This window comes from Anser cygnoides, chromosome 14 (genome assembly GCF_040182565.1).
Source record: "Anser cygnoides isolate HZ-2024a breed goose chromosome 14, Taihu_goose_T2T_genome, whole genome shotgun sequence".
Lineage (NCBI taxonomy): Eukaryota > Metazoa > Chordata > Aves > Anseriformes > Anatidae > Anser > Anser cygnoides.
In genome coordinates, this window is record NC_089886.1 from 3,051,880 (window position 1) to 3,078,264 (window position 26,385).

The following is a 26,385-nucleotide window of genomic DNA, read 5'->3' on the forward strand; positions in this document are numbered from 1 at the left end:
TGCGCGATGCCTGCGAGAGGCGGGGGCTGAGCCGCGCTGAGAGGGGCGTGCGCGTGCGCGATGCCGCGCGGCATTAATCGAGGGGGGGTGTGGGTGTGTGAGGGGCTGCCCGCGCATGCGCGCACGGGGTGGTGGCAAGGGGCGGTTTCCCGCCCAGCGCCTGAGGGGATATGGAGGGGGGGGTGACCCTGAGGGGGGCGATGGGGTTCGGTTCGGCCCGGCCCGGCCCGGCCCTGAGGGGACACCGACGGGGCAGGGGGCTTGTGGAAGTTCCCCCCAGCCGAGCAGCCCGGACCCCGAGCGCTGCGTCCTCCTGGGAGGTGGGGGCTGCTGGTGCCGGCTGCTCCCGGGGTGGGTGTCCTCAGTTTAATCGCGAAACTTAAGCGTTAAGGTGGTGCTGGTATTATGCTGCGTTTCTTAAAAAACATAAAGAAGGGGGTCTTGAGAAGCTCGTGTGTTTGTGGTGAGCATTTGGGAAAAGAAATGAGCAAGGTTCGGTGGAAGCTTTCAGCAAAATACAGGGTGCTAGTGGTGGGCCTCAGTTACCTCAGCGTATTCGGACAGTTGCTTACTGTCTAAAGGAGAAATATCGGTAAGAGACAAGTAATAGGTAAGGAAAAGGAGTGAAAGAAACATAAATCTATTAAGTGAAATGGACTACATTTTTTATTGATTTGCATCCTAACTAGTGGGGGTACTAGTTAATGAAATATTTCCCTAAAATATCTTCAAAAATGCATGGAATGATCAGCTTAAAAAGCATCAGTAAAGTAGGTCAAACTTTGGACAAAATACACCCTGTTGAAATTCCTAAATCAACGAGGACTTTTCCCAGTTAATAAGTGTCTATCATCTCTGTCAGGGTTTGCCTTGTAGGGACTCTAAATTGTTAAATTCTTTGCCTACTATTGAAGGGAGTTAACAAATAATGAGCAAAGGGGAAAGAATGCTTGCTTTCATAGATCAGTCTTGGTGTCATACTGGCCTAATAGGCACACTTGTTTGCACGCCCTTCCTCAGGTGTTTCATTTTTTCCCAGAACATTGTATTGCTTACGTAGGTTTGCATCTTTGGATGTTCTTAGTTTTGTATTTAAAGTAGTAGAAGGAAAAGTGTAATTGAAACTTGAACTGAAAAATTGCAAAATTACTTAGTGACACATCTTCCATAATACCTCCAAAATAACCTTGAACAAATAAAGTGAAGAACATAAAGCAATAACATCATCTTTTATGTAACTCGCCAAGTTAAAGTTTATTTTCTTATAACTGTTGGCCTTCTGGCATAGTAAGATGTTTTAAGACCGTATTTATCTTTATGTTTTCTGTAGAGAGAGTGGAATTTGTGGTGAAACTCAAATGGATTCTCTGAATTCCTCCTGGTCTCAACCTTACTTATGTTCCTGACTGCAAAAACGTACTAATTACTGCTATTTTTCTATTTACTTTACACAACGTTCAGAAGTATCTGAACCTACAATTTTGGTACTCTGTGCCTCGGTCTCAGGAGAAATCAATGTTTCAGCACCTTGTTAGAGGCTAACTGTGATCCAGAACAAGGTGTTTTCTGCTGTCGGGTGGTCACTTGAGGCTGACGGGGGCATGTGCCTGGTCACAGTCCCACCCTTACACTATTCCACTCCTGTTGCCGGCAAAAATGAGTGGTCAGAAGAGCTGACCTAGTTCAAAGGGTATTTTTTCTGCATTGTATACTTGTCTGCTTCGTTATGTAGGTGTAGAAGTGTTTGAGCAGGCACAGAGAGATGTGTGGGGTCAGAATCAGAGAAGGGGTCAGGCCAGCAGGGAGCTCTGGAGATGGTCTGTCTGTGGGCGCACTGGGTACAGTTCTGGTGCTCAAAAAGGGGTCAGGGCTGCGTTGCCCGCAGCAGGCTGTGCTTCTGGAGTAGGACAGAGGGAGAGAGAAGAAATAAAACCTTCTCAGCAGCAGGAAACTATGAACTTGGCTTATTTCCTTATGGGACTACAACCAACATCCTATGACGTTTTGTCTGATAGGTGTGGAGAAAGCACAGGTAACGTGGATGAGACAGGGTTCCTTACAGATAGCAATAATGATCAATGCTGTCGTTAAAGCACATATGATGGTTCCCAAACCTACCATAGGTTCACAGGAGCGTAGTGTTAGAGTGCTCACTGAAGAAAGGAACCTTTAATGTTTTAGAAGACTAAGACGTAGCTCCCAACTAACAACATAAACCCTGCGTTAGGAGGGGTGGGGGTTTCAGCACTCTGTGCTTGCAGCTGGAGCTGTGCCATTGATTGGAAGAGAATTCAGACAGCACAGGAACATTCTGCATTAATTATCTGGACATTTGCATAGAAGGGGAAAATTTGGGTTTCCATCTCTGTCCCAAACTAGTTCTATATTTTATCCTCACACTGTTTCGAGTAGCCTAGAAACTGTATTTCGATCAGAAGTCAGATCTCTTTCCTTCCCCCTACTTGAGAGTCACAATCAATAGTTCAGCGAATCGTGGTTGCTTCTCTCTTCTCTCTCTGATGGTTATCTGAGCCTTCAAAGGAAAGTGAAATAATGAAAGAATACCTGCTGCGTTGCACAAGCTGGGGGTTTGTCTGTACTTCAGATACACAGACAGATTAAACTGAACTGTGAGATGGCAGCAATAATACTTAGTGAGTGAATACATGCCAGGCGTGTGCGCGTGTGTGGTTTGTAGCTAAGGAGAGCTGCTGGGTGGGGTTGCCACGATGACTCAAGGATCGACCGTGCTGCTGTAGGCAGGCCTAGCATTTGAGTCAGTGACAAGTGTTTCATATTTGTGGCATTTCTTAAAAAGGTTAACTATTCGAGCTGGCTGCGATTCTGTTGTAGGTTATTCAACTTTTTTTTTTTATTGCAAAACCATCTATAGTGCCAAGTAATTGTGTAACAGTCTGAAATCAATCTCAGATTTGATGACAGGTACATTAGCAGTTGCAATCGTTTTGCCGGTTCCTGCGGTAACACCAACCTTTCCCTGGCAGTATAAGAGAGCCAGGTGTTCAAACCGTGCCGATTTATGCTGCATGGCATCATACAATAAGCGACCGCAGTGTCGATGAGCCGTTGTAAGCAACACATACATTGGTTTTCTTCATATTTATCTCTCCGCGAATATTTAACTAGTTCTGTGTTATCTGCCAACGTATGTACAAAGTGCCTGTTGCTATGGCGTTCCTGTGCTAAATGCGGAATTAAAAGCCCATGCTATGCCATCGAAAGGTGGCAACTCGTAACGTTGGGGCTCACTTCTTGGATTAATGCTTTTTTTTTTTTTTTTGTAGGCAAAGGGTGTAGCAGTTGATACTTCACTGTAGAAGTCAACTGCCTTTGTGGGCAAAGGGACTTTCCTGATCAAGGGAAGCCAGAAACGTACATTGTGTGTTCAGATACTGGCCACTGCCTGAGACAAAATACAGTACGTTTTGTGTCTCGGCTGTCCCTTTAGGTTAGAGAAATCTTGTGGTTGTTAGCAGAACGATTGCATAAGGTGGGAACTAGACAAAAAGCTATTTATGTCAGCTATTTGTGTTATGTCAGCGTGAGCAAATATTATTTCTGTATATTTGACTCATTCCAGAGTCCAGATAGCGCGTGACAAAATCAGTGACGTCACTAATAGTACTAATACCAGAGGCCTTCTATTACCAGAGGCCTACTCACTCTAAAAGTTCCTTCAAACGCTTTCTGTAAAGGGAGGAATCTCATTATTAATCACCTCATATACCACAAAGCATACTGAAATTTGCTAGTTCAACGTTCGCTCTGGTGTTGTACAGAAAGTAGAAAGTTTATGGTCTTACTGAAAGAAGTTGTTACAAAGTGACTGCCAATTACATTTCCAAATCAATAAACGCAGATATGCCCTAGTCAAAAAAAGCTAGGGCAGGGGTGCTCATTCATAAAGTCCGGATTCTTGGTATTTTGAAAAACTGAAGAAATTCCGGAGGATTGGTCACCTGCCAATATATAGTTTCAGAACTAAAAAGTATAAAAGGGTGATAATTTGACATTAAGTCAAAAAAAAAAGTTGGTTAATTTAGAATAATTTAAAAAATAATAATAACAATCTAGTGGTTTTACTAGCATATTTTTCATATCGTCGAATCACAGTATGGTTTGGGTTGGAAGGGACCCTAAAGATTTTGTCCTTAATTTTTCTTATCTCACCAATATGAGCGATCAGCAGCACCTGCCTGACATGCTTGGCTTTCAAACCAGAAAAATCTTTCAAATCCTGCATGTTTTAAGCAGAACGAAATTCGTATCGCGCACTGCTGATGTTCTGTGTCCTGCTCCGTCCCGTCAGACAGGCACAGCACCGCCTGTCTGTGCTGCACGTGCCTATGCTCTTCCTCAGTTCTGTAAATGTGATGTGTCAACGTAACATTTTAAGATCTTGTGAGCTCTTTACAAATACTACCGCAGGCAGGACAAATGCCATCACTGGTGTTGCCAGGTAGCCGAATACATGATTTCAGCCCCACTGAGGAAACAAACACCGAAGTTAAATGACTTGCCAAACGTGACAGAAGCATTTCAAGTCAAGAGAGTAGAGGCTGCAGTTCAATAAATACTCGGGGACGTGCTTAAATTCCTCCCCTTTAAACCAATGATGGAAACATCTGGGAAACGTCCTGCTCAGCTTGTGCTAAAAGGCTTGGGGCTTGCTGGTGCCGGTGTCGTGCTCGGATCAGCGTAGCTCACGTTACAAGTACTTTCTTTGCAAACGCTCTCCTTGTGTTCAGCGTTTTATTTCCATGAGGAATGTTTAGGCACACGGGCCCCCAACAAATTATTAATACATACAACCGGTTGTCTTGGAGATAACATGAAACAAGCTTTAGGAATCTAAAAAATGAAGATCTTTTAAGAGGTGCTTTGCTTTTTTTTTTTTTCATCCAATGTTGCAACATCTTAGGGACTGCACTGCTCGCTTTTGTGAAGTCTCAAACACAATGCAGTGTCTGATTTATAGGTAGAACCTCTGCAGGATGTATTTTATCTTCTTACCTTGGTGCACGGGCTTACAGCAAAATGTGGTAACTAATGCAAAGCAGGCAGCTGGCTAGTGTAGCTGAGGAGGCTTCAGGTCTGTAATGAGGATTGTTTTCTTTGGAATCCTACAATCCTATTAAATGCCTGTGAATCCAGGAGGACTGAGTACCACACCTGCAGACCTACGGATAATAAGCCTAAACTCTCTGAGACTTTTTACCCACTGCTGTCATAACATTTCTGCTCTTTAACTGTGCCTGTGCAAAGCGCTGTTGCAATTCAGAAATACACAGTGCAGTTCAGCCAGCAGAAAGGACTCGAACCTCTTTTCTGTGATTATTTTCTTGACTGTCTTGTCCTGGAGCTCCTCTTATTCTTAAGACAGGCAAAACCTAAGTGATGTAGGCATTCGGTAGCATATTTATTTGAGTGAATGAGATTCTCTGTCTGTTATAGCCATTGCATTTTTTTTTGTCTTTTATTTTCCTTCAGATTTCTACTCTTCAGTTAATACTACATCACAGTTCCTGTCCTGTTGACCTTCATCAGGGCCAAGCAACCGGAGACTTAAGCTATAACAAGACTGCAAAAAAAAAAGGACTGGAGCAAGAAGACGTGATGTATTCCTCTTTCACTTTCCTGCTAGGTAAATACGTGTTTTCTTCATAGCATTGCCAGTATCTTGTAGAGAAGGAAGCATGAATCTTCCTAGTTGGGAAGAATTGTACCCATGACTTTTAGAAGCATGCTAATATAATACCCATATTGTTTGGAGATACTACAGATGTCTTAGGTGACGAAACAGGTACACGTAACCTGCTAAAGATGCCTTGGTTAAACTACTGCCTTGCTGCCCAGCGCAGCATCAGTTCCCAAGCTCAGCTCCTAGCAGTGCCATGCTCTGGCTGCTGCTTTAAATGCTTCCTCTGAATAGAGAGACTGAGGAGGGAAAATTTCTTTTGAAATCTATTTGTGTATGAGCTAAAGGACAAAGGAGAACTGTGATATATTCACTGCATAGGAACATTTATTCTTAGATCATGACTTTGTTTCACTGGGGTTAACAAGTGTATTATTAGTAATAGCTAGTTACAAATAATAACCTGACCTTATTTTTAACCTAATACTGAATCAGATTTCATTGCGATACAATAGATTTCACTGCTGTGCTTCGTTCTTTGAATATTATCGTTCAGAATTCCAGTGCCTTCCATGTTAGGTGTTAAAAATAAGTGGCAAGTTGGATAATTACTATTGTTCCAAATCTCGTTGCAGCCTTACATAACAATGTTCTCACCAAAAACCTTATTTTAGGGGTGGAGTGGAAGAGCATGCTGTAGTAACCTGAAATTATTTGCACTACTGGAGCTGCATTATGCAAAGCCTACGTCGAACTGTATCTCTTCTTTTTTGAGGCAAGTTCGAGGGCCAGTTTAATATTCATGAAAGCCAAGATGCACGGACTGACTCAGATTTGGCATTGTAAGATCATGTGCTGTCAGCACACCTCAGTCCTGAGCACAAGCATCCTTGGTGATCCAGGATTGCCCAAGCAGAAACTACTAGTCATGCCAACTCACTGCCAGTCAAAATATTTGTGAGTTTAACAACGGTAAATATATAAACATGCAAAATGAAATAACAATGGTGAATGACTTGGAAAGAGAATATCCCCAGGTGGCTGGAGCTACGCTTGATAAACCTGAGCTTCCTCATTAGTAACGCTGCATTCTTAGCCTGTTGTGTCTCCAGGTTTCCTAGCTGAGACTAGTTACCCTTCTAGCCCTGAGCTGGGCCACCTTCCTCTGCCTTTCCTCATCATTTCCATGAAATTCCTGTGACTTGGGAGGGATAAAAAATGGAAAGTGGCACTGGTGAATCCTGAGAGCAAAAAATCTCTCTCTTCAGCTGCAACAAACTCTCCAGCTCCCCCGGTGATCACAGTAACAACAAACCCTGATCTCTTCTATTTGAGTAATGCATTTTATTTATTTCATCCCGTTTCTTTGCTTGCTATGATCTCCATCCTTGGTTGATGTTTTGTATTCCATCAAAGCTAGCATAGTTCATCTCCACTATGCTTTTACCTGTGTGTAACTTGTGTTCTTCCCCTTTTTCAGCCTCAGTTTTTTAAATTTAGCCAAGTGATCCACAGCACCCCATAAGGTTTGGAAACACCATTCTAATCTGAGAAGCTTTTCTCCCTGAAGTTGTGTGTAATGACAGTAAATAATACATCATTACACATTTTACTGATAAAAATCTCTCAATTGATGAAAGAACACGAATTGACTGTGAATTGCCCTGTTAATCTCACTGGCAGATGGTAACGCCAAAACTCTTGGCATTTCAGCTGGAACTGGAATCTTAGTGACAGAACATCCAGCTTTTTATTTGATACATGTAGCATTAGTGGTAACTGTTGAGTACATTCGCTAACAAAATAACACCCTCCGCTTGTTAGCCTCAGAGTACACATGTCCGGTACGTTTTATGGCACGTCTGTTGTACAGATGCTGCACACATGCAGCTGTTGGAAGCCCAAGCCAACAAATCCTGGAAGCTTACAAGCCTAAAAACTGGCCTGGGCTGCCCAAGTTCATGCTGCGCTTGAGCTGCGTTGGCTGAATAACTAACTGAATTTCCCTCACAGGCAGCAAGTGCATCCAAAAGCCGTCATTCTTACGTTCAAAGGCAGAAGCTAGTACTAACTGTACTTGCTACCGTGGTACACAGAGATACACCCTCTGGAGTGCGTATCTAGCACAAGCGTAATGTTAATTTGTGCGCTTCACTGGTGTGGTTTTCCTCCTCGGATTACAAACTGAAAAGATCAATGAAATTATGGCTGTTATTTTCATTGGAAGAATAATTGCTCCGTAATTAAATAACAATATCAGGTGTGTTATCAGAGAGGAGAACTGGTTTCGGAAAACTGTCATTACCTTGAGCAATTAAATTTTTTCAATTCCATAATGAATGTATATGCAGGGTCTGTTACAATCGTGTTTGAACTCAGTTGCACAGGACGAGAGAGAGAAATGTGCCACCTTCCCTAAGGGTATCTTTCCTTCACAGAATCAGTGGCCCAGTGCCTTGGACACTGCACAGGAAGTCTAATTTTGATTTCCATTTTACTCTCAAAAATAATCTTTCAAATATCTGTCTGACCTTCCTCAGAAGAATGTTTATTTCAGAAACACCACCTTCCAGGGCAGCAAAATTACAACATAAACTAGTCTCAACAGCATACCGGTGTTTAATCTACCAGCCCTGTGTTGCAGCTGATTCTAGGTGAAGTCCCTCAATGTACCTTTTCATAAGCTGCCCTCTCTGTCCTGACTGTAGTTACGCTTCCCTTAAATAATGGCCTATATTGCAAGGGAAAATAATTCATACTCGTACTTCTAGTAGTCAAAACAACTTCATTGGTACAGCTGCTGCTGTTCTAACTTTTTGGCAGTGTTCCACTGGAGACAGTAGGCAAATGCACCAAAACCTACCAAGAGTTACTCATGTATAGATAATATACTGAGTGAAAGAATTCCACAATAAAGGTGTGTACGTTGCAGTAGCCTTGAGATAGGGCTGTCTTCTTTCAAAACAAGTTCTTCTGGTTTTATGTGACTATTTAATACACTTCTGTCTTCAAGAAAATAACTCTTGCTCGTGGTCTGTACTGTGAAACCAGTATAGCAGGAGGCACCACGGGCTGGTGCACAGCCCAGGAGACGGGAGGTATCTTTTGTATCTGCTGAAAAGATTTTCAACTCTCACTTCCCTGTCTGTGAGGTGTTACAGATACTATTACAGATTTTGCTAGTTGAGCAGTTTTGTTTAGTTTTGCTTTTAACTGAAATGCACTTTCTTCAAAATATAAGGTATCTTTAACAGGCAAGTTGTAAGTATTAGGTGAACAAACGCGTTTTCTTATGACTGTAAATGATACAAGCGAATAAGCTTCTGGGCAGCACCACTGAATGCAAATGCTTGCCTTTTGTTCATACGTTTTAAATGTAAATGCTTTCTACATTATCATCCAAAAGAAAAAAATATATATACATATTCCTTTTAGAGAGGAAAGACTATGATGTTAAAAAAAAAAGGGCAGGGTGTCTGTAACATGTCTTTTTATTTACTGTATTTCTGTGCCTTCTTTTGCCCCCAAAAGATTCTGCAGTGTTTGATGGCTTGCAGGCACAAAGATAAATTCAATTATCCTAAAAAATGTCTACATCTAAAATGAAAAGAGAACCACAATAAGATTTTTAGGTTCAAGAGTGACTAGCCATTTATCCACTTTAAACTACCAATGCATATATTTAAAGTAGGAATGCTACCAGCAAGGCATATTTTACTGTCGAGTGAAACCACGTATGCACAGGTGCTAGCAGTCAGAGTATAACACTTACCTGTGTATCCAAATCCATTCGAGTCTTCTTTTTGTGATGAGATTGTGAATTGTACTTTTTTGTGTTTGTAATTAAGGGGTGGAACAGATGGCAAAGAATTAAAGAGCTGCAGCCATTAAATTAACATAGAGAATGTTTCCACATTATAATTTAATATAATAGGATTTTGCTTCAGTGAAATAAAACTATAGAGTCTGGTGCTTGGGAATGTTTTCTATATGAGAAGCTTCACTGCTAGAAGATTTCACTGAGTCATGCTAAGAGTCTCTGCCAAATATCAATCATATGACCAACCCAATTGAAAAGGGTGTTTCTTCATGCCAGTATATTTCACATGCCACCCTAAAGTGAGCCTTTTTTTGACAATACACCTGTGCATTTTATGTAACACCAAAGAGGAACGCTGCAGCCTGACCGCATATGTTTGAAAAAGAGTAGATATTAACAAGCAGAAGCTAGCTGGTCTGGTATTAAGAATCGTATATTTTTTTTTTTTAAAAAAGGAGTTGGATTTGATGTGATTTCAAAGGTAGAGTTAAGGCAGACAATCCAAATCAAACATTGATGCTAACAGAAATCGATGAATGTTTTGCCAGTTCCAGGAATCAAGATGCTACTCTCTGGATGGCAATCAATTTTGAAAGTTCAAGTCAAGAAAGTTTTTCATTTCAGTTGAGACAGGATTTTTAATTACTTTATGTAAGAAAGAAAATCTGAAAGCAGAGGCATGAATTCTATAAGCAACAGTGGACACTCATAGGTTTTCCTAAATCTCAGAAAATATTTATACTTGGATATAAATATTTGAGTGAAACTTGTCTTAGCTACGTTTTGGGAATCGTGTATTTTCTTTCTGAAATGCTTTTTTAAACCATGGAAAGCTACAGCAAATGTTTTGTACTAGCGATTCTTTAGTAAGCTCCAGCTGCGGATGCGTAGCATCTCCCACGCAGCTCCGCCGTGGTTAGCAATCAATACATTGTCTTCTGCATAAAAAGGCTGGTCCTCTGATAATCAGACGGTGGGACAGGGATGAAATCACTATGGAAAATAGCACTGGAAAGAGCACAAAGACTCTCAGTGGGCCCCAGTGTCTCTGCTGCAACCCTTCCTGCCACTAAAATACACTACAGATCAACCTGCCTCGGTGACTACTGAATAAGAAAGGCACAAGCACACATGCCATAGAAAGTTTGAATTACCCGTCCCTTCAGTGTTCAATGTGATCTGTGAAATCACTGTAATGCTGTGTGGGGATAATTGAGAGGTCACGGGGGATTATGTGGACATTTAGGTTTCATTCTGGCTTGAGTGCGTTCAGCTCCAGTGATACCAACAAAATTGTTTCCATCTTCAGTAATGCTGCATTTGCTTCTAAGACTTACTGAAATAACAATATGTGTATTAAATGCACGCATTTACCTTTTACTGAGATCACCGGTTTTCAAATTTTCAGTATTCAAATACAGAAACCTTATTTCTGACACAATGGAGCTTTTCCATGTGATGTATGGAAATGAAGCACAGGACGGATCAGAGATGCAGAATGTAAAGCACTCCGGCTCTCTCAGAACAACAGCAGAACGTTGCTTTTACAGCAGTGGGTTTTGTCAAGGAACCTGATACTTGGTGGTTTTATCTGCAGCTACTGCTGCACGAAATAAGGAGAATCGCTCCCATTTCCCCCGTTTCCTTTTGTCAGGAAAGGTAAACTGTGTCTGTATCTCTTCTCTAAGCTCTCAGTGGAGGAATGTCCCTTATGCTGGCTGCTTCTCACTTCTCTAATTACTAGCTTATGGTTCCTCCCCTTGGAAATGCAGGGTCTTTTTTGGAGAACTATTCGCAGTTAAAGACAATGGTGTTGCTAACAGTTTCTCCTTTGGCATCGTGCTCTTCACATGGCAGTAAAATGCATTATGTGAGATAATTAGCAGCCGTATTCAAGTGACTCAAGGGAAGATCTGAGTTCTGAATTTGGAGGGGATGATTGTATATCTGATGTAATTTTATCTCATCACAGTCTGCATAAGCTTTTTGTGCAACAGGACAGAGAACAGAGTTAAACAATGAGTCCAAAATACTTATGCTAGGAGAATAACTATTTTGTTTCTACATCTGTTACAACTTTTTCTCCCTTAAATTTAAAGAATGCTGTTGAACAGAGGTTTCTGAAGAACGACTTTTACTGTCAGAACTGTACCACCCCACAAACAGCATGGTAGGAAATCTGTTTGCAGCACTTCAGAATAATGCCTGATACTCTTTGTCTAGCACAAATAGTCCCCTTTTCTTAAAATTAACCTTTTTACTTGTAAGAGATGCTTCAGCAGTTGAGCAACTGTGGTATGTTTTTCAAACATTCATTCATATAGGCAAAAAATAATTTTAATATTCAACTCTGCAGAAAAGCAAACAAACAAAAAACATAGAAACTAATGGCAAAAAAAATAGATAAATAAAACGTTGGAGCTGCATGGTTGGTGTAAATTTGCCAGATTCTCTTGTGTAGCCCATGGCTGGTAGTGCTGCAGTCTGGGCACGTCGTCAGCTGCAACAGTAAGTGCGATAGGTATTCCCGCACAGGGGGGCTATTCCCAATTACTCACAAAAGCACTTGTTTTTACCCCAGTTTTGCTGCTTGTGTTCTGGTTTCCTATTTCAGTGGTGGTGTATTTACTAACTGGGCAGAGTGGCGGAAGTGTACAGCATACAGACAAATAATTAATAATTTCCTGGGAGCAGAGCATTTAACAGCAGAGTTTAGTTGATTATCTTCTCTGACTACCCTTTTAAAACCTTCTTTTTCACATGCATGAACAACCTCAGCACATTTCTAAAAGAATTCAAATATCATTCTTTTATGGGGAAAATATCAAATTTTAATACCGGTTCTAGCTAGCGTTTCCCATCAGTAGCTCTCAGCGCGCTTTGCACAAGTCAATAGCACTTCACAGATGAGGAATCTGATGTGTTCAGCAATAGATTATGCGCCCCAAATCACCTCAGCCAGCAGCACAGAAAGGAAGGAACACAATCCAGATGTCTTCTGGGCTAGTATCAGATCCAGTTTGCCACTTTAAATGGAAATACATTTTATTTTTTATTCTCAGAGGATTTGCTAGCTCTGTCTCCCTTTCACACCTTATCCTGGAGCCTCAGAGATAGTGTTTTTCTTTCTGGGATCTTTCAAGTATTCTCTCCCATCTTCTGACTTGGGATGCAGTGAATGAAATCTGCTTTTCTCAGCTCCAACTCGAACCCATAGCTATCTAAGCTTTTTCTGGATTTGGTTACATTAAGCTCCCATTTCCCTACTTACTCTGAGCCCTCAAAATAAATTTTTAGATAGGATTATATGGGGAAACGCATTAGGAGAGGAAGAGATTTTAAAAATAGCCTAGCATCTAAATCTCAACGTAATCTCTTAGAATTGACCCAGTATTTGAGCACAGGGCGTGGAGATGCACTGGCTCAGTGCTGTGAGGAAGAGCCATGTGTGGCATGTGCGCTTCAGAAATACTCCCCAAGTTGTGAGCGATCTAAACTGCTGGTTACACCCGGCTGATGTCATTAAAGGTTTATCTATAGTAGATCTGCTTTCTTCAGAGGGCCAGTGTGGTTTTTCACACCCACATGTGTACACTACGTACAATGAATCTTAGCTAATTCATAAAAAGAGCTGTTGCAGTTCACATCTGGCAGCCGACAGTTCATTAATCCTGCCACAGCATGGGCATCGCTCCTGCACAAACAGCCCGGCAGCAAGTCGCAGGCCAGAGAGCAAAATCAAAAGGGCCACGTGATTCTTATGGCTAAGTCTAACACATAATGCAAAATTAAATAAGAAGAAATTAAGGTGTGCCCAAATTATCCTGATTTGGATAGCGTGAATTTTTGTTCCCTTGAACTGTTATCTAAAACTCTGTTCATATTTCAAGATTTTGTATAGCGAATGCTGGATTTAAATAGCTACCATGCTATAAAGCCATAAAAGAAAAGAAACGTTTAACTTAAACACAAAAAATAAGATAGTTTATTTTTAATGCTGTATTTTTTTATCATTCCAAGCTTTACATAGCTTTCTACCACTTTCAACTGTCTAGCTCGGGGGGTTTGTACCTCTTTCTAGCAATGTCAATGGCCACATGGAAAATGCAACAGAAGAAAGCTAATGACAAATCTAAAATATGTTATAATAAATAGGAAAAGTTTTGCAATAAGAATTATAATTGAATTATACACTAAGAGTAGTGTATAATGCAATGAGTCAACAGAAACTGCGTCTCCCAGAGGATACAGTGTAGACAAGACAGCCCCAATAACGCTTTCCACGTAGTCCCCATAGCACAGTTTTCATATAACCCAAACCCCTGTCAATGTCAGTGAAGCATGTGGAGCAGCAGTTTAGCTTGCCTCTACCAGGGATGTTTCCAGTTCCAGCTTTGTTTGCCACCTCTGCAGGTAACTCAGCCTCAGCGTTCACAGCCAGCGAATGCCTCTAATCGCGGGTACTGGTTGGCCTCGTGGATTGCCCTGTAGTTACTCCTGCTGCTAACGAGTAACTGTTCATCCTTCTGCAGAGCTACCATCAATCAAAGCTGGTAATAGAAAAACACAAAATACAAAATACCTCTTTTCTGTTAGTGTTTTGGTTTGTAAGGTATTTCTCTAAGTAGATTTTTCTTCCCACAAATGCGCGTTTGCATGCTTTTCCTCATCTTGCACTATTATGAGGCTTCTTCGTAAGTTATCTATGTATACCAATCCCTGCAGCATGTCATTAATTCATAGTACATTCAATTAATTTAGACATGAATATTGGAGAAACTTAATTAGAACACGGCTACAGTATCATAGCTATGAAATTACTTTTTTCTTTTTGTTGCTTTAGATACTGAACAGGCCGAGGTGATTGTATGGCATCTCAGTGTGCAAAGCCACGGCTGCAGTTTTATGAGCACGCTGCCCTGGTTTGAGCAGCGCCTCTTTTCCCTGTGCTGCTCACACCCGCCCCTTCCCAGGCTACTGTCTGGCCTGTGCCACCACATCTTTATGAGGCTGTCGTGAGGAAAAGGTTCCAAGTTCAAAATGCCCGTCTTTGGTCAGGTTATTTTAGTCAAGATCAAGTCCTTGACCGGGTTCACTGTGCAACCCCAAATGCAATTACGCCAACACAGCTTAAGACGTGCGACTGGAAACAACATGACTTTGGGCTGCAAACACCAGCACTGCTGCCAAAAGAAACATTAATTAAGCTGTACAGAATATTTGTTTTGAAACAATTTTGAAGTAAAGTTTCAGAACACTTGTAGATGAAATGTGTTTAGTTGTTAGGATAAAAGGCTATAGCCAAAGCTAAAAATGGCTTCTAATTATACAGAACAAACAGATACAAAATTAGACTCTATGAAGTAGAGTCTAAATATATAATACAGTGAACATTTATATACTGGATATTTAATAATAAACAATGCTAAATAAATATTTTTAAATCTTTCATGCCTGTCACCCTGCTCACCAGGCTACAGCCTACAATTATTGTTTAGCAGAAAAGGGGTTTCTTGGGCAATGGTGACTAATGAGCATTTTCTCACAGCGCTGTAAAAGTACACTGAGAGAAGCTTCGGGCTAAAATGTTCCTTCTCGCTTTTTCACATTGCTTTACTTTGGTTAATGATGCTGGGGCTGGAGAACTTAAGAAAGAGAGACAGCTGTGGAACTGTGATCTGTGAAATCTGTTGTTTAAACTCCTGTGTGAAAGAAAATACCTTTTGTTCAATCTGTACGTAACATTTCTCACCTGGCAACTGTTTTCTCTTAAAATGATAAAACGTTAAAACCTGAACTAAAAATAATCCTGGTAGCTGTTCCAGTTCAGGAAATTTCTATAAGCCTTTTTTTTTTTTATGAGTGTTATTACAAGTAAGTCAGCTCAGCAAATGCTGACTCCACAATCATGAATGGTTTCAAATAGTCTTCACTTACTTTCTTTTCTTTTTAGAAACCATGGCAAAACTTTGTCTAGAACACTCAATCCAGCATTATCTTAACGTACCTGGAATAATAAATACAGCGGGTGGTCATCCGCAAGAGAAATAAGTAACAGAAACTTTGGAACAGCTGAGCTAATCAGTTGCTACTTGCACCATTTTGTATCAGCTGAACATGCAATACTGACAGTATCTCTTGTTTCCCACCTTTCATTTTGGCAGGTTTTACATCTCTTGATTTGTTGTCCTTTTTGAGATCCTGGAACACTGTGTCAAAGTAGACGTACACGAGAAATATTGGGTTTTGTTTTCATGCTTTCATTCATATGAGAGGCTGCTTATGCCTCCAAGAGATACACTGATAAATAGATACATACATATGTTTACGTTAACTTACATTAAATCCTGGTCAAAACATAACCAGAAACACGAGCCCAGTAAATACTTCTGTCCTTCAGGAAATATGTGGGGACCTGAGAAAGATGAAAAAAAAAGACTTTAAAATTTTAACTAGCAACCAAATGTATTTCTGTTAGGTGCTTCTCCTTCTAGCGTTTTGAACACTACATCAGTACCTCGGCTAACTCAGCCTCAGAATTTCCAGAAACAGGTGAAAATACAGAACCTGTATTGTCAAGAAAGTGCTGTAGTTCTGGTGCTGTGACACTTGGTAATACATTTACTAGTCATGCACAGATCACCAAAGTATGTCCCGTATTCCCTAGGTGGAAATCTTTTTAGAAGTGAAAAAAGTTTTGATGCTGGTGTTTAAAACCGCCTATAAAATACAGATGTGATGAGACGGGAGAAGTGGGAAAGCATCACCATAACACAGAGTCTTTGAAGTTTGAGCCTTCATGTGTTTTTCACACTGTATTTACTCTAACAACAGATGTGGAGGCTCTAGTTGAGCGGTTAAACGTATCACCCAGTCATCCTGCTGTAGAAGTCGGTGACTATGTGCTTGAATCCCGTGCACGTGCAGCTGAATATGTGCTCAGTTGTTTTGCTGCGTACGGATGGACCACTGAATGGAAGTCCAGTCTAAAATATCAAATTCCTGTCCTCCAAAATAAACATTCGGTTTTCCACTGCAATTACACTCGTTTGACTGAACTTCACGAAGACATATAGCTGAGCCAGTATCGGTGTGTTGTTACTTCACTGACAATTTTCTGCAGCAACAATCACCTTAAGAAAACCAGTTCTCACCTTCTAAAACGCCGGGCCATTGTGACAGACATTGAAGAGAGCACTTCTCTTTTTCACTTTTAGTTCAACTTCTAGGTTTTTTTAGTTTCATTTTTTAGTTTCGTGTGTAGTTCTATATCTTTGTTATTCCCTCTGTGGTTCAAAATGGGTTTTAATTCTGTTTCTTGTAAGAAGGCTTTCAGCCCTGGTGAGAATCTGATTACAAAAAGTGAAATGATCTAAGCTACCATAAAGAATATTTTCTCTTACAATTATAGCACGGTATGTCAGCATAGAAATTAAATCTGTCTTTTAAGTGAGAGTGCCAAGTGCCCTGTGAGCAGTTCCAAGCACCCTGCCAATTGTCCGTGTTAACAACGGAGCTTGTAGCAAAGGACACGGCAGATGGTAACCTGCAGAAGTGTGCAAGTCCTTTGTAGTAACAAATACTGACACCGTGTCTATCTAAAAGGCTCCCATACACACGACACTCGTGTTTACAATTATGTCTTCTTAACGTGCCCTAGGATTTCCGAGGGTGAAAGCAAGCACGTAGTATTATTATATCCTCGTTAGAAAGGGTCACTGTGATTACATCCCTCCTCAGACCAGGGACTGATGAAAGACATCCCGTGTACTTGAGAGGCAGGACCAGGCTCTATAGCCACACCTGCTGGCTAGCTGGCTGAGCACAGGGCGGTGGGGTTCACGTAAAGCTAAGAGTAACTTCGAGATAGATTGCTGCTGAAGAATTGAACGATGCTTAATACGGTGTCACACCACGATCCCCTCAATACATCATAAAGAAAAATGTTAGACGTTTTTAAAAAGTGCTCTATGGAGTTTCTTTGTGGTAAAGTCCAGCATTCAACAAGTTAAAAACAAATTAAAAAATGCTATTTCTGTAGCATTTCCTAAGCAACCACAATCCATTGGCCTTTTTTTATGCATAGTAAGATGATTGTGTGGTGCATGCTGTTTTGACCAAGGAGTTTCATTTATTCGCAGCAGGGGACAGCAAGCTGTTTTCTCCTCATTGCCTGGGGTGGGATTTCTTCTCACCCTGCGCAGTGCCACGTCCCGTGCTTTTCCATTATAAAATGCGTGCCACATGAGAATCAGGCTCTGCACAGCAAAGAATCTGCTCTCATTTGTGTAGGAGAACATGTAATTAACGTTTTTCTGAGAGACCTTACAGAATTTTGGGGAAATGCAGCCTTTTGGGGACCCTTTGGGACATAGAGGCTCCTCTGAACACCTCTCCTGTGCTGCAGTTTTCTGTTAGCAGACTGGAAGGAACTGAATCCTGCACATCCTGCCCATCGCTCAGCATCCCACTACACAAGCACTAACAAAACACAAATATATTCATGAACAACTAGAGTAACTTGGATTATGACAGCGAAGATCAAAAAAGAAACCAGTTGTCTTAATGATTCATAAAAATGCATTAATCCTGAAAAAACACACTTACATCCTTGTATATCATGTATTTTGCTATCATAGCCACTTCAAAGGTCTTCAAAGTTTCAATTTTTGGCTTTTTATATTCTAGTGACTAATAAAACGCTTACTTTTCAATCAGGCCATCTCTAATCAAATAGTTAGGCCACAGCACATCCGAATGTGAGATCCTGTCGGTGGGGTTTATTTGCAAGCAAGGCAGTAAAATACGAGGACGGTTGTTTTAGAAGAGAGCTGCCCACAGTCACAGGTAGTACGCCGTGGTGGGAGCAGCCGTGTGTCACCGCACGCAGAAACACGCCGACACCAGCTCACGATCTGTAAGAGTCACTAGTTCACAAGTGCACGCACAGTTATTAACTTACATCTGTTCCTTTCAAGAGTTCATAGCATTAGGTCATAAAGAGTCTTTTCATCTAGTGCTGTTCAGTTTCTGTTCCCTGCTTAAATTCTCTTTTTTTTTTTTTTTTTTACTGTCATTGCACCTCCTTCAGTAACATCTAGGATGTCTGGGTCTTATTCTATTGCTGTGTAACCTAGTTCACTTTTTTGGCTCACCTTACTGAATTGGCACAGGGGGTGGGTGGAAGGTGAGTTGTTATTTTAGCTCCCAGTTCTAGGGTAGGTAAGGGCCCCAGAGTTTTGTCTAAATTATACTGGAGAAAATAATGCCTTCAGGAGCAGTCTGCTGGCTGCAGACTGTCCCAAAATACTCCTCTACTTTGTTAGACAGGGTTATGAATGGACCCTCCGAGTAGCTGTGGCAACCACACATGAGTTTGAGATTTTTTCAGCTCCCAATGCTGCTCCTTTCTCTAGAGCTGATCCTGTGTCCCAATATCTTTAGTTCCAGATTGCATTTATGTGTGCTGCCCTTCCGTTTAAGGCTCTGTGGATATTATTCACATGCGCAAGTAGTGCCTGAAGTTCTTACAGCCTTGTGGGTTTTGAGCAGGGAATAGGAAGTGAGAAAGATACCACAAGCTCATCAACTTGGGGCTTCTTGCCACTTAGGAAACCGTAGCTTCACTGGCCATAGCTTCTTCCTCCAGCACGAAACGTCTCCTCTGAGCGTAGCAGAAGATGCGACGGTTCTGCAGCCAGCAGGCCAGGCAGCTCAGGTGGATTTGGACACCCTGCTGTCAGTGTTTCCAGACCTTATATTACCTACCTGCGCTGTGTCTCACATCCATACATTGCTTTTCTGCGTTCCTGGGGGTTGTCACCCAACTATGACCGCCTGTCTTTGGCTCCTTAAACAAAAAGGCCCAGGTGAGACAGGTAGGATCCCTGTACCAACAGAGACATTCATCCCTCAGCAATTCACAATGTTGAATTATTGCCTAGCGAGGGTGATCTGAAGTATTTTCTGGGAGTTTCTGCTTCTCTCCCTAGTCCATTCAGATGAAGAGCAGACTCTTCTAACCAAATAAATCAGATGTCTGAAATAGATGGGTTAATACCCCTCTAAATGTACAGGAGGGCATTGCCATAATGGTGAAAGGCTGTTCCCGTTCCTCAATTTCCATTTGCACTTCCAGCTGCCACAGCTGGGTGAAGGCAGCCAAGTTTGAAGTGAGTCCCTTAATAATGCCCCTTCATGTGTGATTTCTCCTAAAAGAAATCCAAATAAAAACACCATGACAAAATAAAACAAATCCTCCTGGAAGCTCTCTAGATGTTTGTGAAAGCCTTTTGACGGGTTAAAAAGAATTCTGAGGGATCAAAATAAGAATGGATGAACTGTTTTCCCTCTCTTCTCTCATACAGCTCGATTCAAAGTTACATTTCATTTCATGTAATAAACATAGTTGTCATCACTGACACCTTCCGAAAATGTATCTGTAAAACAGTCAACACATCATGAAGAGCAAATGCTTCAGAGATTTAAACAGATTTCCCACTGAATATCAGAGTTTGGCAAGGACGTAGCAGAAGCAGACAGAACCGAGCTGCAGTGCTCTCCCCTCCGAGCAGCGCTCTCCCTTTCTGCGAGCGCTGCGATTCAGCCGCCGAAGGAAATCTTGGCCGCCAGGCTGTCATTTCCCCCGTCCCCCGAATGAATGAGATCCTTCATTCCTCTGACGCAACAGCGCTGCTATGGCCAATGAAAGAATGAGTCAGAAGAGCCTGCTAGTGAAAGCTTCTGTGGTCTGTGCTAAACAAAGTACTTCATATTTTATTCGTTCAAGTTTTCATGGTGATAATGGGTTATTGGCGATGCCTGGTATCACTGCTGGCATTGTGGATTGGTAGATGCGATTTTTGCTTGTCGTTTATTTTAAGGCTTACTGAGCGAGCTTTCTGTGTGGAAGAACCCATTTTAGGTATGCTCTTGAAACTGAAACAGAGCAAGCTAGTAAAAAAGAAAGTGCATCACAATTACATTATTCTTCCTCCATCTGCTCTCTCTCAAATCTCCTTATGACAGGAAATTGCCTATTGGATTTTTGATTTTTCTTAATGGAAATGGCAAAACCTAAATCCATTCCCGTTCCCACTGATGTCAGGGGAAACAAGATTCAGTGTCTGAGCAGAACAATTTTTTTTCAATCCATTAGCGTCTGTAACTGCATTTCAGTGAATATAGTAATTATGACATCAGTGAATTCAAATTAACTTAAATGCTTATGACACTGTGGACTGGCACTTATGCTACTGAATCTCTTTGGCGCTTCTGAAAAGCCCAACTTCTCTAATTAGCGATCTCTGATGTGCCACATTCTTCATCTGTGGACGTTCCCAATTAAACTGACTGAACCACTCGTATAAGCTAAGGCTGCAGACTGTAACTGAAAGGGGTTTCTAGTAGGGGATGCCATTACCAGATTAATCAGAATACTGTACAAATGCACATCCACGTATTCGACTGCACTAATAGGAAAAAGCACACTGCATTTTGACAAAGTACTGTCATCTTCTGCTCACGTAAAACTGTTTTACAAATGTAGTATATAAGCCGTGAAGTCGTAACTCAGCTCAGCCAAGTGCTTCTGAATGTATGCATTTCTCGCATCCTAAACCTCCCTGCCCATGTAAATGGCAACGTAACAAATGAAATTCACTTTGCAGAACTGAAAGGCCTCCTGCACGTCTCGGGTGCAGTGCTTCTGGGGCAGTGCTCGGGGAGATTCGCTGCACGGGGAAGCGGCACACCCCTCAGCAGGTTTCGCTTCCAGATTTCTGTTGGTTAACACAGTCTGCGGTCGTTTCGTATTAGATAGATGATTCTTCATTGGTGGGGTTATAAATGCACACAATTACTAGTAAAGAAGGTTATGAACTTTGATAGTAAGAGTTCCTCTAAGATATGTGGACTGTATCTGCCAGTACGACAGTGAGCTGGGGATATTTTCTGTGCCTTTTTAGGATGCTGGACTCGAGGAAGTACCACCCTGACAAAGCTGGGCTCCTTATGAAAATACCCTGAAGGTGAGGTGTCAAACTGCTCGAAAAATGGTACATCATAATCAGGTAATACATCAGCTGGTGAAAACAGATATAAAGATTGCATACCGTGTTCTTAGACTAGCATCCTCATGGGGATGGCTGAAACACATTTAAAATCTCTCATCAAAAAGCCTGCTCTCTTCACGTCTGAAATGTATCCAAGCACGCAGCACTGCTGTGCTCCTCGCTGTACTTCCTCTCTCGGAGGAGGATACATAAATGCAGATCCTTCCAGCTGACTCATTCTGCACTGTAGACTGTATTTGAGGTTTGAGAATAAAGGAATTATCTGTGCTTATTAAGCTATTTACCTCCATGTTTATAGTTCAACATTACCAGAATAGCTGCTGCAGTGTACTGTTATTATTGACAGCAATCGATACCTAGCAGTATGAATGAGAGCATAAGGAGTGGAATTACCACTCTTCTCTGCAATTCCAAACCTGCTCTGTAGAATTTGATAATATTCAGTGGATGATAGCAGAATTTTATAAAATGCAAAATAAAATATTTAGTGGGAACTAATTACACACTTGGAGGGGAAAAAAAAAGCAACACACCAGTTCCAAGTTACCATGTTGTGAACCACGCGCCCTTGTCCCAGAAGGCCTGCACCTTCTGTCGGTCTTCGTGTAACCCTCATCCCCTGATAACCACAGGGGTCAGCACCAGCAGTTCCGGGCACTTTTGATATGAGTAATGTGTCAAATCATGGGCAGGGCAAGCTGGCACAGATTAACTAGGAGTCTAATAGATTACCATCTTCTAGAGACTTGTAGAAAATCATGAATAATCTGGTTTATACAATAACAGTGCTGAATTTAAAAAGAAACCTTGTGCTGCTTTCGCGCAGTCTGAAACCAGACCTTAGAATATCTTCGACCTTATGTGTAGAGACATTATAGGTCACCATTTTAATTTAGTTTCTATACTATTATTTTCCTTTTGCTGGATGTTACATTGCATGTAAAAGTTCATGGTGTATAACCTGAAAAATAAATAACCAGAAATCCATTTAATACGAAGCAGGTTTTGTTTGTTTTTTTAGAAAAGGCAATTCTCAGGGCATGAAAGGATGGACTTTCAAGAAAACCTCTCCTGCTACAGCAGAATTGACTCTGTGAGCCGCAGAGTGCCCTAATTTCCCAAAGTCATCCACGTCCTAATGCTACTACAATTAGCAACTGCTTAATGTAGGTGATGAGAGACAGAAGCATTTCTGCACAGCACCCTGCCTATCAATGGCAGGACAAAACAGCAGTGATTAACAGAGATGAGACAGTACAAAAAGAAGGACAAGATGGGAGCAGGGCAGGACCAGCAAGCTACTGCAACAGCAGGGAAGACAGTTGGTAAAGTGGTTGCTTAGCAAAATGGACTGGCTCAAAATTAAAGTAGTAATCATTTTTAGCTTTTCAGAATTTCAGAGATGGGTCCAAATAGTCCCTAGTAATACTGCTAGTGCCCAAATACTCCTCTGATCGTCCAGTCAGATGTCACGTTACTGTGTTGTTTCGACTCTGCAGATCGTTTCAGTTGGAAGTCTTAAACTATTATTATGAAACAAAACCTGTTTCTCAATAAATAATTAAACTTTCAATATCTGAAAGTTTATCTATGAAGCACTACAAGGAGTAAGAATCTCGATCTGAAAGCAATAACATTTATTTAATGTTCAGTCTTGCAGGTGAGTTATTCAATTGAATCAGAGTACGCTAGGGTGAGAGCTGGTGGCTCCAGCTAGGAGAAAATCCAAGGTGATGGATGTCCTGACCAAAATTCTCGCAGAAAATTCGTGGAAATACGTCCCAACTCAAATGTTCCTATGGAGCTTTTACGGGAGATCTCCCCGCTGCACCATGAACAATCCCTCTTCTGTTTGGGGATGGCACAGCGCTGGTATAAGGAGTACACCACCCCTTTTGTGGCCAGTGTGCGCTCAGTATCCTGGGAAGAGAGCCAGAGCAACGTGATGTAATCCACAGCTGACAAAAAACGCCACCTGGGGAAGCCGGGGCAGCACGCAGTCTGAGCCACGAAGCTGACCTTTGGATTAAAGAAGAAGTGGTGGCCTTTCAGCCAGTTCTGCTTTCTGTCTGCTGGCCTGACGTAGCCGGGGTTCCGCCTCACGGAGAACACGCACAGCTTGCTAAGGTCACGCAGGGAAGTGCCTTTGTACAGAGGTACACGCGGTGACAGCACCCCGCAGTCAGGGTATTTCATAGCTCACCAGCGTTCACACGTGCCCTTCCACTATTTGCTTGAAACAGACCGTTCCCACGAACGTCAAAACTTTCTCCCCAAATTTGAATTTTACTCTAGGGGAGGTATTCCCCCTGCTCCTAGGGGAGAGGCAGGTGTGGTGGCCCTGGGCTTCGCTTGTCGGTGGTGTGCCCCTGAGTAAACCAAGTAAATACTTGCACACTGTGCTGGAGTATATTCAAGGAATAATTGTTAGAAGAGCCAGATATTTTGGGAGCCCCACACGTGGTTGTTTTCTGCAGGGTGCTTTTCTGAGGGCTTGAGGTGGGCCCAGAGGCAGTAACGGGCTCAGGGGCTGGGGCTGGGGCTGGCAGCAGGGAGGCACTGGGGGTAAACCCCTCAGTTCTCCTCTGTACTTCGGCACCACTTACTTGCTTCTGTAAAGGAGCTAAGGGTGAGAGCAAGTCAGTCACTTCTTTGCCACCTGCCCTTCTCTTTGCTCCCGAGCGTTTTGGGGAGAAAGGCGGCCTGCTGCAGAGCAGCGAGGTACCTGGCACAGCACGGTACCCGGGGCGCTCCTCGGCTGCTGCAAGGAGCGAGAACAAAAGTGGTGTCTAACAGGTGACTCAGCTTGTTCATTTCCCTAAGTTTGGAGTCGTGGGTTTGGCTGATGTTAATGCAGACATCTCCTCCCAGAGGGACACAGCGGCATGAAAGAGTGAGTGACCCGGAAAAAGGAATCATGATGTTACCAGGAGCATGGACTGCTCTAACAAACAGGAAAGCACGCAGCTCGCTTCATTCTTACTTCTCAAGCTTCTCATCTTATGAAGGGACAAAGTTATTTGAGAAATGCTCTGGTTTTACAAAAATTCTACACAAATATGTTTATTAAAGACTAAGATGGAATGGCTGTGCTGCAAAGTGCCGCCTTTCTGTGTAATGTATTCCTTTATCAAATATCATTTCTGGGGAGAAACAGGAATCAAAAACACAACTAGAAAGAAATTTCTGATGAGCAAGTTTTTTTCACCTACATATTCCATGCAATCAACAGGACAGAAATTGCAGCTGGTTCTTCAGAGGGGAAAAAAACCTAAAGCTTTCAATTTTCCTAATGAAGTTGCCAGCCACACCTGTTTAACTGCCAAGTAAGACTGAAAAGAAAACTTTAAATTAGATAATGCCAACACCCGTGAGGCCATCCTGGTGGGTATGGCTTTGTCCAAGCCCACCGTGTGGCCCAGGAGGAGGACAGATGATCAGTGCCCTCTGCTGCGAGCACTCGGCGTGCTCGGCTGCTCGTGCGCTGCCAGCCCTGCTGCGGGTGAGCCTCCCAGCTGCTGCGGAAGGGCCTGGAGCTGGCCTGCAGCAGGCTTCTTCCAAAAATAATAATTTAAAAATAAATAAAGATGATGGGCTTGGTAAGGGCTTGGCTGATGCCTGCGTTCAAGGAAGCAGCAGAAGGGAAGCTTTAAGGAAGCTGCTGTGACCTCTTGTTTCTTTTGCTCTTCCCCAGTGGTATCAAAGGAGAAGAAATACTGTTGCTGTTGCGATCCTGCTGAAAAGGTTCTGGAGTCCAGTGGAAACGATGTGGGATTTCAGAATTAACTCTTCTGTTCGGTGCCTGTGAGGGGCATTTCCACGCAGCTGGTGGCTGCCCCCAGGAGAGGTGTGGAGGTGCTTTGGGGTGGGTGTGTTGGGGGTGACTCGAGCAGCCCTTTGGGTAGGGGATGTGCTCGCTGCCAGGCCCGGGAAGCTGCGGCAGGGCGCATGTTAACAGCGGAATAGCGAGTGATGTTGAACTGCTGTTAATTATTTATACAGGTCCAAGCTTGCGCTTGGTTTTTACAGTCTACTTTCTCCCTTCTGAATTAGCTGGAGCTAAATATAAACTGCAAAAAGCTGGAGGACCAGCGGCGGCATGTAAAGTTGAAGCACGTGTGTGGGGAGAAGGAGGCAACTCGGGCCGAGAGGGCTGCGTGGTGGGAGCCGTTTCTCAGGAGCGCGGGGAGCCGCGTGCTGGTGGCCGGGGAAGGATCGCTCCTTGCTCCTACGCCTCCAGAGAAAGCTTGCTGCCTTGCAGCGTCAGGCTTTGTGCGAGTTCTTACGCGTGTACCTCACTTCAAGCATGTTTTCACTGAAGTGGGAGAAGGGGTTACAATTTTGGGTTGATGCCCTTGAAGGGTAGGTTCTTGAGCTGCCAGGCCGGGTGTGGGTACCCAGGGCAGCCCCTTCCCGAAGGCAGCCGGTGCCAGCGGGCTGCTGAAGCGCGGCTGTGGCACGAGCCGTGGGAAGAAGGCGCTTTGGGCCTTTGGGCTGGACTAAGCCTGCGATCGGTGCTCTGTGAGAGCATGACAGCAGGACGAGGACATTCATTTGTGGCGCTTCGTTACGGGTCTTGTGGCGTTTTTGTGACCTCCCAAAACGCGAGCCCAGAGCAGGGCAGCACACGCAGAGCAAAATCCCGCTTCTGGGGCTGGCTCCCGAGCCTCCACGTGCGAACTGGGCCAGGGCCTCGAAGCGGCAGGCTGCAGCGATGGCGCTAAGCAAAAACGAGGGGGAAAAAACCCAAAACCTGAGGTGAGGCCGGGCAGCGCCCCCCCCCCCCCCGCGGCAGCTCAGTGGGCCGTGCCGCGGGGCGCCCCCCTCCCCCC

The 26,385-nt window shown here is 42.8% G+C and overlaps 1 long non-coding RNA gene across 3 annotated transcripts; it reads left to right on the plus strand.

Moving 5' to 3' along the window:
• Positions 1 to 108: 108 nt before the first annotated feature.
• On the plus strand, positions 109 to 26,276 carry LOC106032770 (uncharacterized). Of its 3 annotated transcripts, XR_010834966.1 has the most exons (6): positions 109 to 351; positions 5,512 to 5,665; positions 21,446 to 21,550; positions 23,206 to 25,055; positions 25,248 to 25,400; positions 25,607 to 26,274. It is a non-coding gene; the product is annotated as an uncharacterized lncRNA (long non-coding RNA). The 3 variants fall into 3 exon arrangements; XR_010834965.1 differs by having other exon boundaries at positions 25,248 to 26,275; XR_010834967.1 differs by lacking the exon at positions 23,206 to 25,055 and having other exon boundaries at positions 25,248 to 26,276.
• The last annotated feature ends 109 nt before the right edge of the window (positions 26,277 to 26,385 follow it).